Genomic DNA, 7,715 nt, shown 5'->3' on the forward strand with positions numbered 1-7,715 from the left:
TATTATTTTCTATACGCAAATTAAAAAGAAACAAAAATTGTGGTGTCGACAAAATACTTAATGAACTTTTCCTTGATTGTAAGGACATACTTGCTTCATTTTTGGTCAAGCTTTTTAATGCCATTTTTAATTCGGGCATATTTCCAGAGGCCTGGTCTACTGGTTCTATCACACCAGTTTTTAAGAAAGGTGATACTGAAAATATTAATAACTACAGAGGAATAACTCTTGTTAGCTGTATGGGTAAACTTTTTACATCCATATTGAATGAACGTTTAGTAAAGTGGAGTACTGAAAATGATATTATAACATATGCTCAATTTGGCTTCAAACCGGGCTATTCAACGATAGATGCAATATATGTACTTCAAACCTTAATTAACAAGTATCTAAGTAAAAAAGGGCGGGAGATTGTATTGTTGTTTTAAGGATTATAAGAAGGCATTCGATCTTATTGATAGATCTCAGTTATGGAGTAAATTGATTAAACAGGGTGTAAGAGGGAAACTGTTACAAATAATTCAATCATTATATAGTTCGGTCAAATCTTGTGTTAAGCATAATGGTTATTATTCAGATTTTTTCTCAAATACAATCGGTCTCTTCCAAGGAGAAATTCTCTCCCCGATTTTGTACTCATTATTTGTAAGTGATTGTGAAATGCACTTTATTAATGAATGCTGTCCATCAATTGAACTTAATTAATAAGTATTTTTCTTTTAATGTATGCAGATGATACAGTGCTTTTTGCAGAAACACCAGAGAAATTACAGCAAATGTTAGATGCTCTGAAGTCTTACAATAATAAGCATAGCCTTAATTTGAATATTGATAAGACAAAAATAGTTGTGTTTAGGAATGGGGGCATTATTAGAAACACTGAAAAGTGGTTTTATAATGGAAGCGAATTACAAATTGTTGACCGATTCAATTATCTTGGAATGCTTTTCAATTATAATGGGAAATTTTATGTAACTCAAAAACATGTTGCTGAACAAGGCAATAAGGCTTATTATGCAATCAATAGTAAGTTCAAAAATCATCAATTTAACGTAAGTACACAATGTTCTGTATTTGACACATATGTAAATAGTATATTGAGTTATAGTGCGGAAGTTTGGGGTTTTCATAAAGCCTTAGATGTAGAAAAGGTTCATTTAAATTTTTGTAAAAAAATACTAGGGGTAAAAAAGAGCACTTGTAATAATTTAGTATATTGTGAACTCGGAAGATTGCCATTGTCAACATTAAGAAAATTACGTATAATTAAGTACTGGCTTAAAATTCGTAACTCAAATAATTGTGTATTAAGAGCTTGATACGATCTGATGACAGTTGGATTTTAAATATACGAGGGGAATTAAATAAATTAGGATTAACATATCTCTGGAACAATACGACAGTAGATGATAAAGTTACTTATAAAATTATTGAGAATAGATTTTACGATGTTTATAGACAAGAACTAATTTCAAATGTACAAACGATATCAAAGGGGTTTCTTTATAGACATATTATAGATAAATTCACTCTTCAATTTTACCTAACAAAATCAATTAATAATTCACATAAGAAGAATATTGCACGTATAAGACTTAGTTCACATAATTTAAATATTGAACAAGGGAGGTATAGGAATCGTCAGAGAATTCAAAGATTGTGTGAGGTATGTAATGCTAATGACATTGAAGATGAATTTCACTTTATACTTTTATGTAATTGTTACTCTGAATTAAGAAAATATATATTAAATCATATTATTATAGACGTCCTAGTGTGTTTAAGTTGGTACTTTTATTATCAACCCAGAATATAGGGGAATTAAACAGGTTAGGAAAATATATAGATTTGGCTTTAAAGCTACGAGATAATTTAATTTCTAATTTAAGTTAATTAATATTCCAAGGTTTGAAATGTGCATTATAAATCATTGATCTTATGTTTTATGAAATGGTATATATACATAATTAATCATACAATGTATCTGTTTTGCTATGAAAAATGTAGTTATATGTTTGTCCAGCACTGTCTGCATTGTTATATTGTATATGTTCATGTCAACTCTCCGATGTTTTAAAAAACAAGGAAATAAAAGAATCTGAATCTGCCGGTAAACACAATATATTTATGATCCCAACCCCGCAAGTTATCTTGACCGTATATATTGCGTCATGGTCCAATAATCATAATTTGTCAAACATACAGGTAAGCCACAATATCTAGCTATATACAGGGACCTCAAGGTGACCATCGATAGATGGCCAGAGGGCAGAATCGTTGCCTTCTCTGTTTGTACGGCTTTATCTGAATACTTTACCGTTTGAAAATCATATAGGGTTACGCGACCGACTCTAATTTTTTACACTCGACCTTAACTGTTTTTCCACTTTTCAACAACAAAAAACATAAAAAGTCGGGATTTCGTTCTCAGACTCCGGTTCCAGCCATCAGTTTAGCATGAAAGACACTAAAAAAAATAGGAAAAAAATCCTCCCGACCGATCGATCCTACTCCGGTTCCAGCCATCAGTTTAGCATGAAAGACACTAAAAAAAATAGGAAAAAAATCCTCCCGACCGATCGATCCTATTTGTTTATGAATTTGAAATACATTAATACCATATTTATTAGATACACATACAATTACATGCATGTTGGAGAGCCTGGGTAGACATGTACATCGCATCCTGGGAGTAGATTGGGATGAGGTAAAAACTAGCTGGTAAAATATGGTAAGTGATGCTGAATACACCTACATGTAACTTATTGTCATGACAGGCAGCCGTGAAGTGGAGCTGACGAGAGCTGTACATTGCGTAAATCAAGCATGTTTGGCACAACCTTAAATTTACCAAAAATACATGTACAATAGTAGCATTGTTAAAAATTTAGCTATCTTTGTTCACAGAGCTAATGAAGTTAGAAATTCAATATTATTTGATAATTGATATATTTGTTGTGTGCATCCTTTCGCTGATTTCTTTTTTTTTTATTTATATATATATAGTGTACATCCTTTTTTTCAAAAAAGTCTGTTTACCATTGTCATGTCTGTATTTGTTTTGCACATAGGCTTTTTAGCCTATTTGCTAAATGAAATAAAGATGCATGTATATCCTTGATGTATATGTATATATTATGATCAAAATATTTCAATGTTTGCAAAAGTTAGATAAGGTACTTATTAAACATTATAATATGGTATTTTATGTACATATTCAGAATAGTCAGTGTCAAATGAAAATAATAAAATAGCAATTTGATGGATTTGGATATTCCAATAATCTAGAAATATCAAAATATTTTTCTTAATTATACACCTGGTATTTTGATTATATATTTTTTTAATTTTAATATACAAACAAGGATTTATAAGTAAGATATAAGCTTTCATTATCAAATTAATTAAAATGCAACAACCAGTTAAAATACATATCCCTGTTGACTAGCATGAAATTTACGTATTTGTGTGATGAGTACAATGTATATATGTAGAGAGGCTGCCACCTAAGTACATCATGCTATAAATCGACCTCTTGGGGTTGGGATAAGGTACGTATACAGGTGTTGTTAGCTGTGATACACCTGACTGAACATATCGACGGGGCCCAAGGCGCCATGTCCAAGTCTGACCAATGTTAGGGAGTCTCAATGTTAGGTAATTCGTACAAACCGGGCTACGCTATTTACGCTCGTGGAATACTTGCTCGGTATTCAACTCATGGCCAAGAATTCAAAAATGCAAGTTGCTCACGGAACAGTAGAGTGTTTCACCAATACGTAGAAGCAAAATTGATCTTTTATTGTATTAGACTTTGTCCTGTATTTCGCGCACAGTATAAACAGGTATGCCATATCATGATTGAAAAGTGTGATTTTTGTTATATATTGAAACGCGCCAGGTTCCATGAAGCAAATGCATTACGTATATAATTTGACAGGGCATAAAACTAAATATTCGCGCGCCTTGCCGTTTTGAAAACTATATGCCATACCTTCATAGTTAAACATTTTATGAAGGACTTAATCTGTTTATGTGTCTGTCATAGAGAAATTTGGGATGTTCTTTGTTGTTATATAATTGTATAGTTTACTTATAGATGTGTTGACAAGTTTAAAATCTACCCTAAGGCATTGTGGTCTTATTTTTGTGGAGTAACCACCAATTACATATAGTATTCACATGTCAAAGTGTTTATAATCTACGGACAACTTATTCAGTGTCTACGTTGGATTACCAATACGAGTGAAGTTTCATTTTATTTCTATGTAATGTGCCACATATGTTTGATATATGAGAAAGAAATACAATACAAGAGAAAAGCAAATTCCACTTGAATTCTTCGTTTTGTGTCCTGCAATTTATACTCATTACCAACGAAACGAACCCTCAATAACACAAACATTTTCTTTATTAAAATTGGTGAGAGAATTCGGAGTAACTTGCCACAGGTAAGCCAAGTTACGTACAAGATCCCCGGGAACCTCAGCGAGACCCCAACCTTGGAGCACCAAGACTGTTGCCACAAATCTGCTCCGCATTTCAACAATGGATACCACATACCGAAACGAAATGTCGTACCAAAGATCATTCCCCTCAACGATACGAACAACGTTTCTACCAAATCTACCTTTCAACCGAAGATGGACACGTTCATCCGACGACGCCTGCCAAACAACGGCTACAAGACACCAGGGACCCGAGATGCCATCTATCAGGCCAAAATCGTCGCCTCAGAATCAGTGTTTTAGATGTGGTAAGTGGGTATTCCATTGTTTTCAAGAGCACGTTAATTTCACCTGTCAGGCAAAATCAGCCCAATGTTTCAAATGTGGCAAGTTCGGACATTTTTCACGGGCTTGTTTTTCAAAGCGCCCAATTTCGGACCAATCAAACCAAAATCATAAATCAAAAAGTAAATTTCATAAAAGCAGGGACGCAAAACGCATGTCAGAGTTCATCTCACGAAAATCAATCGTATGTGCATTTCCATTTTCGGACCTTTCTGACTCAGAATTCACCAAAATAAACAAAAGAAATCAAATTCAAGTGCAAATTGTAACATCAGTCAAAAGTCACAATGGCACAAGTGAAAACGAGCTGGAACTTAAAGAGCTCAAAATCACCAATGAAAATCTTGAAGCTGAAAATGTACGCTTGAAATCAGAACTAAACGAGAATCAAACTTATACCAATGAGCTAAGAGTCAGCTTTGCAGAAACTTTTAATTTGTACCAGAGTGAACATGAGCGTTTAAAAAGGGAGAATGCATTTTTTGAAAAAAGACACGATGATACATCTGGTGAAATAGATCGTCTCGAAAAAGATATAACAAAATACAAGGAAACAATCGCTAATCTTGAAAGCAAGATTCAGAATTTCGAAAGAGAAAATTCGCTTGTAAATTCTCAAACGTCTCGACAAAATTGTCAATATTACGCACCTCCCAATCATAACCAACCATTTCGGCCAAATCGAAGACGAGGAAATTTTGGAAACCAATTCGGTTACTATTAAATTTTTAGCGGTTTTGCTTAACCCATGCTTTAAGCTAATTTTACTTCTATATTTGAAGAGGTAAATGAAATTCAATGACAGTCTCTTGAAAACAACAGTATCCACTTTTATTACATGTGTATTAATTTGATGGGAAATCTATTGAATGAACGTTATAAGTTGAGAAAAGCCTAGGTGTATTTAGATTATCAACACTGACTTGTTTGACAAATAATTTAGACTCTGGGACAGAGTCTTCCTGAGCGAGAAGGAAGTTGTCATAGAGAAATTTGGGATGTTCTTTGTTGTTATATAATTGTATAGTTTACTTATAGATGTGTTGACAAGTTTAAAATCTACCCTAAGGCATTGTGGTCTTATTTTTGTGGAGTGACCACCAATTACATATAGTATTCACATGTCAAAGTGTTTATAACCTTCCTTGAGGCAATGGTGTCATTGATAAGCTAAGTAGATATATTTCATATCAAACTGTCGATATATTGTCAAGTCGTTTAATTGTGATAATATCTTTATGCTATTAATCTTGATTACATCCGGGTTTACCTATTGGACAATGGTCATTTTATTATAATAACCCATGCCTGATTTATGAACATCAGTTGGAACCCCAACCTTCAAGGCGGTCACTACGGATATTTCTTGGATTACCAGATAGTGAACTGTGTGTGTGAACATTATTCAAATTCTGAACTTTTATAAGGTGGATCGCCATCTACGGACAACTAATTCAGTGTCTACGTTGGATTACCAATACGAGTGAACTTTCATTTTATTTCTATGTAATGTGCCACATATGTTTGATATATGAGAAAGAAATACAATACAAGAGAAAAGCAAATTCCACTTGAATTCTTCGTTTTGTGTCCTGCAATTTACACTCATTACCAACGAACCGAACCCTCTATAACACAAACATTTTCTTTATTAAATGTCCTTAATATTATTATGCCCATCAATATATAATTTTTTAATCAAAATATTTTGCTGATCAAAATATCTCTTAGGCGGTAGTAATGAAATTCTTCTTCACGTAAGGTTCATCACTTAATGAGTTCTAACAAGAATTCCATCTACGTCTTTGGTTCGAACTATCCAAAGTAAGATTGATAAAAAGTCAATGTTTAAACTATACAATGCGGACTTGAACTATCTTTCCATGACACATAACCAGTACGTGGTTTAATTTAAACCTGTATGCAGTTAATTTGTTTTTTTTATAACTTCTACTAAACATCCTTATCATAAATTAAATTATATGATAATATTTATTGATACATTATACTTTATATTAATCAATTCAAATAAACATTACAGTACGAATGATTTCCAGTAATCAACGGTAATTTTATGTTGCAATAAATATTATGTTTCTGATCGAAATAAATATTTCCATCTAGTCCATATAGACTACAGAATAAATAGATCTTTCTCATATCTCTGTAACACATCTAGTCTGTCTGTGGTCTGAATGTAGTGGACATATTATCTGAACACGATGTCCTACTGTAATGGACACCGTGTTCACACGTAGTGCACTCCGTGTCCATCTGTAGTCTAAACCTCGTGCACTCCGTGTCTACCTTTAGTCTAAACCTCGTGCACTCCGTGTCTACCTGTGGGGTAAACCTCGTGCACTCCGTGTCCACTCGTAGTTCACACCGTGTGCACAATGTATAACCTTTAGTCTACTACCAACTGTAGCTACATGTGTATGATAAATTGTTGTTTTGTGTTTCTTATTTGTTATTGTTTTTTTGGAAAAAAAGTACCCAGGTAAGTTATGAAATATTTGTGAGTGAGACGACAATTGTGACGTCAAAATGATAATGACGTCATAATAGCGCTTGAAGTTTATTGTCTATTTGACTACCAACTACGCTTGATAAGGTTACATTCCGTCTTTGAACATTACAGAGTTAGTTCCCTTGCGGGAAGGTATCCATTGTGACGTCATTATTTTATGGGCGCAATTTACGTCGTTTTCTCCGAAAAGTATGACGTTACGCTCGCAAATATACTTGACGTCACAACCTATACCTACTGCAAGGGCAGATACCTCTGTAATATGCAAATACAGAATTGTGGGACTGCAATGAAAATGCAAATATTGAAATAATGATCCAAGTAATTGCATAGGATATATATAGCTACTCTCTGTTTTGTTTTCATCAAAGAAGACATTCCGGTGACAAATG

This window comes from Argopecten irradians, chromosome 4 (assembly GCF_041381155.1).
Source record: "Argopecten irradians isolate NY chromosome 4, Ai_NY, whole genome shotgun sequence".
NCBI classification, from domain to species: domain Eukaryota; kingdom Metazoa; phylum Mollusca; class Bivalvia; order Pectinida; family Pectinidae; genus Argopecten; species Argopecten irradians.